At 34.1% G+C, this 8,398-nt stretch overlaps 1 protein-coding gene across 1 annotated transcript in view; it reads left to right on the top strand.

The window, feature by feature from the left end:
• Nucleotides 1-8,398, top strand: part of LOC102675877 (acetylcholinesterase-like) — a 196,944-nt gene that overhangs the window by 28,327 nt on the left and 160,219 nt on the right. The gene's annotated exons all lie outside the window — the stretch shown is intronic.

Genomic DNA, 8,398 nt, shown 5'->3' with positions numbered 1-8,398 from the left:
ATGGAGTAATGGAGGTTTGAAAATTGTTCATTTTGCTCTCTCGTCGAGCATTATTTTTTTTTGGTAGCTCATAATTTCAGAAAATTTGAAAATTGGCGGGAAAAATATCCGTATTGATATCTTAGAAAGATGATTTTTTAGAATTTTTCGTTAATTCTCTAGAGTGATAATTAAAAATTAAAAATTGTTCTCTAGTTAAAAATATTTGTGTTCTTCTAGATCTTCTTTTCTGGTTTATTTCTTTGGCAGCTATAATGGAATAGTGGAGATTTGAAAATTATTCATTTTGCTGTCTCGTCGAGCATTATTTTTTTTTGGTAGCTATAATTTCAGAAAATTGGCGGGAAAAAATATCCGATATTTTAGAATTCTTCGTTAATTCTCTAGAGTGATAATAGAAAATTAAAAATTGTTCTCTTGGAAATATTCGTGTTCCTCTAGATCTTCTTCTCTGGTTTATTTCTTTGACAACTATAATGGAGTAATGGAGGTTTGAAAATTGTTCATTTTGCTCTCTCGTCGAGCATTATTTTTTTTTGATAGCTCGGAAATTTCGGAAATTTGGAAATATCTCTGTGACAAGATTAAAGCCTGTTCTGAGTTCTCTCCTCGCGTATAACAGCTCCCGATCTCTTTATAGGACAGATTACGAGCCGAAGAAGCCGAGAGAGAGAGAGAGAGGGTTACTTGGTGGCCGTGTTAATTAAAATATCTGAACAGGTATCTCCTCATTTTTCAACATTTTATATCTCGCAATATTTAAATTCCACGCGAGCTTGAAGCGAAGTTAAAAAGGGAAGTTTTTACAGAGAACCGGTGTTTAATTTATATCAAACAATCTTAACAAGAAGAAAATTGTTTTACGTGAAATATTTCGATTTAATTTTTCGACGAATTGTTCCCTTTGTTTGTCAATCTATTGTAACATTATTTATTAATCTTGATACGATGCGTTTCTCGTATCTTGTCTTATCTTTCAAGCACTTAGTACCAAATATTAATCCCTTATATGATAATACCTTGTCACGTCCAAAGTGGCAAAGTTCCGCTCGATGAAACGAGCTACACGTGAATCATGAAATACGAATCGCGTATAATTCTCCAATAATTCTCGCGTCTGACGTAGATGCGATAGAGTAAAACGAACTGATAAAATCATTAAAATAAATAATTTAGATATAAAAGAAATATTCGAATATGCATATTTTATCAGCATACTTTCACCTGTTTTCATCTGCTCGTTTCCAACAAATTTTTTTCCATTCAATAGCGAAAAAATGAAACACGAAATTCAACGTACACCTCGAATTTAATTAATCAACGGAGCACATATATATATATATATATATATTTTATTTCGTTAAATTATATTCATACGTTTTTTCAACCCGAAAACTTTTATCAAATAAATCCTCCTCACCTTCGCTCACAATGTACACTCCGCGTGTATAATACATATAATTTTAAAATTAAAATACAGCCAACTTCATCCCTTTAAAAATAGACATAAGCCTCTCCTTTCGTATATACATATTATACATGTTCATATATATTCGCCCAGCTATCAGTTATCTCATAACACATCGAGAAAGAATCGAAACAAATCGAGAACTCGATTCCTGCGTCGCGTCTGCCAAATATTTGTCTTCCAATGCGCACGATTCCCCCTCCCCTCTTCTCCTTTGTGATCGGTTGACGAGGAGGAGAAAAACGTTTCGTATTCCACCACGAATGTTTTCAACTGTACGTATACGTATATATCATCGAAGTATTCACCGTTTCAGCCGGCTTTTCGTCAAACGAAATTTTGCCTCGCGCAAAAGATTCCCATTCTGCACGGTGACGTTGCTATTATTATACGGCTCTCGAATTGCTGCGTTTCAACCGCTGTGGTCCAACAACTGAGAGAGATTGTGCGCGAGAATAGGAGAGGGAAGGAGGCTGAGAAGAAGAGATGTTGAAATATATATATATATATATATATATATATATATATAGGGTGTTTTCTGATTTTTAGCTCTTCATTTTATATTATATTATATTATAAATTATAATATTATATTATATTATATAATATATAATATATTATATATTATAATATTAATTATATTATAAGACGATTTATAAGTGGAAATAAGTGGGAAATGTTTCTTTCTCACGGCGAGCTAGGTGGCGCCACGAGGAAGTAATAGGTGTTAGTACATTTTTCGACGACGCGGCAAATTTAAAATCTCGTCGGCCGGAAATTTTAAAAATAAAACTAAATTTCTTTCAGTGTGCTTAGAGTATAGGCACACGCTTTCTACTTACGATCTCATCCAGAAATCAAAATTGAAAGATTCACGAGTTAATTTTTAAAATCCATATATGTTTGATGTATTATTTTTATTATTTATTCTCTGACGTATAACGAGAGCATATACGAAATGCGCATTGATACACCCTGTATAGAGAGGAATCCAAAGAGAGAGAGAGAGAGGGAGAGAGAATAAACAACGAAATTCGCGAATCTAAAGCGGGATTCTATCTGTTGTCCAGGACGAAGGGATTAACTCGGCCGTGGGTTCTGCAAAAGAAGGCTTTTAGGGAGGCGCATCGTGATTAGAACAAAAGAGTTTCCCCTGGAAAATGGGGGAACTGGAAAATGGATAACGACGGCGTAATTGCGCCGCTTCATTAGGGCGAAACTTGTTTCTTTCTTTCCTCCTTTGCCATCCACGATTGTGCCCGCTTTCCTTCGACGGATTTCTTCGGATGCTTTTCTTTTTTTCTTTTTTTTTTTTTTTTTTTTTGGGAATAATAAGGGATAAAAAGGGAACGAGAAAAGAGGTTCTCTTTTATAAGGTAGTAATAGATTGTGGATGCAGATTTGGGAGAGATAATTAATTTGAGAATTGGATAGTATATACTTATCCTCGATTTTGAAATTTGGAGAAAGTGAAATTGGACGATTGGATTGGAGGATATTCGTGTTGTTTGATCGATAATAGATGTAAGTATTAATGTAATAAATTAACGGGGATGGTTTTTAGAGGGATTGAAAAGAGAAAATTTTATTTTTGATTTAGAGTTTTTGAGAAATTTTTATGGTTTTGAATCGAAAGATGTTGTGTGTTTAAAGTATCGAGATTTTTATTGATTACGAGAAGCGGAAGGAATACGTATTTATTACGTCTGAAGACATCGGGAGAAGTTGGAAACTTTTAATGGAGAAGGAAAATAGATAATTATTTTCCAAGTTGTCCCTTTCATTGTCATTTTATTACGTCAACAAAGGGATTTGTTTACGTAACGGGCAACTATTAAAATTTATTGGCTGCGAAATGTAGAAAGTAATTACTTTTGCTATGTTTGATAACAGAATTTTCAAAAGTTTTTAATCACAAAGAAATAGATAATTATTATTTTCCCTTGTTTCGAAATTCTTTGTAATTTTATTAAACACCGACAAAGGGTTTTACATAACTAACGCAAATATCTAAATTTATTTCTATTTTTAATGAATACTATATTTTTTAAATCGTTGAAAAATGAAAATTTTTTGAATCGTTGGAATGGTCGAAAAATTATTTCCAAATAATTAATTTATTTCCATTTTCAAATTCCTTGTTTCAAATTTCATTACATTCGTAGAGTTTATTCGTGATATAAGTAACGTAAGTATCAAAATTCACTTATTTAACGAATACTATATTTGACGTCAAAATTATCAAAAAAATGATTTTCAAATTAATTAATTTTTTGCCTACTCAAATTTCATTACATTGGCAAAGAGTTCACTCTTAATATAAGTAATATAAGTATCAAAATTCACCTATTTAAGGAATACTATATTTGACGTCAAAATTATCAAAAAAATTATTTCCAAATAATTAATTTATTCCTATTTTCCAAAATAATCGCTTTGCCTACTCAAATTTCATTACATTGGCAAAGAGTTCACTCGTAATATAAGTAATATAAGTATCAAAATTCACCTATTTAACGAATACTATGTCTGACATCAGAATTATCAAAAAAATTATTTCCAAATAATTAATTTATTCCTATTTTCCAAAATAATCGCTTTGCCTACTCAAATTTCATTACATTGGCAAAGAGTTCACTCTTAATATAAGTAACATAAGTATCAAAATTCACCTATTTAACGAATACTATATTTGACGTCAAAATTGTCAAAAAATTATTTCCAAATAATTAATTTATTTCCATTTTCAAATTCCTTATTTCAAATTTCATTACATTCGTAGAGTTTACTCGTGATATAAGTAACATAAGTATCAAAATTCACCTATTTAAGGAATACTATATTTGACGTCAAAATTGTCAAAAAATTATTTCCAAATAATTAATTTATTTTCATTTTCAAATTCCTTGTTTCAAATTTCATTACATTCGTAGAGTTTACTCGTGATATAAGTAACTCAAGTATCAAAATTCACCTATTTAAGGAATACTATATTTGACGTCAAAATTATCAAAAAAATAATTTCCAAATAATTAATTTATTCCTATTTTCCAAAATAATCGCTTTGCCTACTCAAATTTCATTACATTGGCAAAGAATTCATTCTTAATATAAGTAACATAAGTATCAAAATTCACCTATTTAACGAATATTCTGAATTCGTCAAAATTGTCGAAAAATTAAACGCATAATCGCTTTTTCCTATTTCGAATTCTTTCATAATTTCATCACACTATGAAAAAACTCTTGCTCTTAAATAAAGCGACGACTAGTTGAATATCCGATCGAAAGAAACGGGAAAGAAGGAAAGATATTGTTCGGCAAGTTACCATCGAGAGAATAGATCGCGATTCCACTTCGTAGTTATACATTCAGACCGCGTCCGGACCGGTCTTCCTTCTAATAACATCACGCATTCCGGATGTCTTTGCATCTCGTTTCATTCGGCTTAGCCCTCGGTGTGAATCCTTGCACATCCCTCGGTCACGTTTTCGCACGGAAAGATCCCTTCTTCCCACGCCAATTTCGAAAATCTTCCCTGATCGTCGAACCCCCAACCTCGCGTGTATTTATGCAAACTCCTCCACGCGAGAAACTTGGACGAATTTATAATATTGTTACGTCGAGGAAACAAGGGGCTGAGGAAAATTTTAACAACGGCAGTTATCGAGAGAATTTGGATGAATTGTCTTTTATCTTATTATTTTAGTGAATGTTAAAAAATTTGAATATTCGAATTTGGCGCCGTTGAAAATCTTCGAGTATTCATGGCTGACGTCACGATAACTGTTTTACATTGAAGTCGATTGAAATTTGGAAAATGAAAAGATAGATAATTAGATAGATGATGGATAAAGATTAGGAACTAATATTTCGCACGAATCGGGGAACTATGCTGTTGGATAAGATATTGTTATATTCGGATTTGGTGCCAATTTTCGATTTTTTTATATTAAAAAATCATAATAATATTATTTTCCTCTTTTATCGATTTTAAAAAGAATTTCAAATTTTCGACGATTTATTGACTGAATAAATGCAACGAATCGAATTAGTGATTATTTTTCTGCTGGATTTTAATCTCGTTTGACAAGGGAGGTTTCGCCCCTTGGCTCGAGAAACGGAATTAAAGCGACCATTAAGGCGCCACGAAATAGAATCGGTCTCGATTCTTTGCTTTGGATGAAATTGTGATTCGTGTTAAGAAGTAACTTTTTAACTTCCACCCCCTCTTTTTTTCCCCACAACAACATTTCAGAGATCACGAGAAGAGGAGGGAGCGCTTTGCTTCTTTAATTCTTTTTTTCTTCGAAACGAATCCTCAAAGAAGCGAAACAACTTGTCGTCAAAGTTGAACGATATACCGATTCAAATATTTATAACTCTTGCTTCCGATGAATTATTGCGAGGATGCTTCATCGGTGTATTACACCGTTGAAAATAATTCAAGAAACGGTGAGAACGTTTCGCAAAGGAGTAAGTCCATTTCTCCCGCTCCATTTATCCTTTCTTGAATTTTAATCGTCCTAAGGCGGTGCCAGGACGAACCGAATTCGAACAGAGGTGTTTCCTCCTTTGATTTTGATTCAGCTTCCCTGTTCGAGAACGACGATTTTCACTCGTCGCTTGTTAACGCGGATCCCGTTATCCAGGATGCGATTTCTTCGCTCTGCAGAGTGATTAAAGGACGGAAGAACGAGATTGAAACTGGTACGAGCGTAGATGGACAAACGACAGCAAGAACAGCGTTTGAGGATCGACCTAGTGCATACAGCTAGCGATGGATATAAACGATCGATCAGCAGGACAAACAATATTTTTTGGAAATGGATTCAACCATACTTTAATTTTTATCCTGGTAAAATTTCTAGGAATAATTTTTGAAATCTTGGAAATTTTGGAAATGAAATAATGACAATCTTTGGATTAAGAATGAATACTTTAATTTCAATCGAATATCCTGATAAAATTCCGGGGAATAATCTTCGAAATGTTGGAAATTTTGGAAATGAGATGAAACTTTGGATTAAGAATAGATATAAACGATTGATCAAGAGAACAAACAATATTTTTGGAAATGCAACGATACTTTAATTTTTATTCTGATAAAATTGCTGGAAATAATCTTTGAAATGTTGGAAATTTTGAAAATGAGATGACAATCTTTGGATTTAGCGATCAAGAGGACAAACAATATTTTTGGAAATGCATTCAACGATACTTTAATTATTATTCTGATAAAATTGCTGGGAATAATCTTGCAAATGTTGGAAATTTTGAAAATGAGATGACAATCTTTGGATTTAGCGATCAAGAGGACAAACAATATTTTTGGAAATGCATTCAACGATACTTTAATTATTATTCTGATAAAATTGCTGGGAATAATCTTCGAAATGTTGGAAATTTTGAAAATGAGATGACAATCTTTGGATTTAGCGATCAAGAGGACAAACAATATTTTTGGAAATGCATTCAACGATACTTTAATTATTATTCTGATAAAATTGCTGGGAATAATCTTCGAAATGTTGGAAATTTTGAAAATGAGATGACAATCTTTGGATTTAGCGATCAAGAGGACAAACAATATTTTTGGAAATGCATTCAATGATACTTTAATTTTTATTCTGATAAAATTGCTGGGAATAATCTTGGAAATGTTGGAAATTTTGAAAATGAGATGACAATCTTTGGATTAGCGATGGACGATCAAGAGAAACAATACAAACAATATTTTTGGAAATGCATTCAACGATTATCGAATATCCTATAATAAAAGATAAAATTGCGGGGAATAACTTTCGAAATATTGGAAATTTTGGAAATGATATTTGGATACGATTAGGAAACATATTTACTTCGAAACTCTAATTATATCGAAGAAGTAACTTTGGAAACATATTTAAAATTTATTGATAGATATCCCTAGCAATTTTTAGACACGATTAGCGATGGTTAAACGTAGGATCGACTCACGAAAATTCACGAACTCACCGATTTTTATCCGATCCTAAGACAAAATCGCGAGAGGGAAACGAACTTTTGTTGAAACTTTTTTTAAATTTTGCCGAAAGATTTTCGTGTATACATCGAAAACAGGAGAATGTTTGGACGCGATTAGCGATGGGTACGAACGCTCGATCAACATAGTTCAATTCGAACGGAATTGGACGATACCTCCGCTACTTTTTCCTGATGGAATCGCGAACCCTCCTCTCGAAACTTGGAAAACGCTTGAAACTTTCTCGAACGGGACGGCAATCTTTTAAGAATGAAATTGGCCGAGAAGTTGGAGCAGGAAAGGAATCGAATGGCCATCGCTATGCACGGTCGCGAGGCTTGCGCCAACTCCATCACCACCACCACCACCACCACCACCACCACCACCGCTACCAGGCAAACGCGCACCTCGACTCCGTTCCACCTCTACCGCCTCCATCAGTCGACCCCGTGCAACGCGGCTCGCCGGCCGCCGCGCGAAAATTTTACCCTCTTGCCCGCCTCGATCTGCGCGCGATCCCTTTGTTCGCCTTTCCGCGACGCAGTCGCGCGTCCTTGCGCATCGTCCTTTTTTTTTTACCGGCCAGTGATCGAAACCGCGCTCTCCTCTTCCATCCTTCCAACGAAACCACCACGAGACCACCGAGACGAAGAAGAAGAAGAAGAAGAACAAGAACAAGAAGAAGAAGAAGACGAACGAAGAAGATAATTTCGAGAGAGAGAGGAAAATAAAATAAGAGGTGATATCGAGCGTGCGTGTATACATATATATATACATATATGTACAAAAATTGTTGTATACAATCCATATATACATACATATATAGGTGCGTGTTGTAAGGTCACGGTGAATTGGATAGAGCGACGAGAGTGAGAGAGGAGGGACACGGCGTGGTTAGAGAGCGGAGGCGAACGGAGAGGAGGATT

This window comes from Apis dorsata, unplaced genomic scaffold (assembly GCF_000469605.1).
Source record: "Apis dorsata unplaced genomic scaffold, Apis dorsata 1.3 scaffold_407, whole genome shotgun sequence".
NCBI classification, from domain to species: Eukaryota; Metazoa; Arthropoda; class Insecta; order Hymenoptera; family Apidae; genus Apis; species Apis dorsata.
The sequence above is the reverse complement of the archived record's forward strand: the minus strand, read 5'-3'. Positions and strand labels throughout refer to the sequence as shown.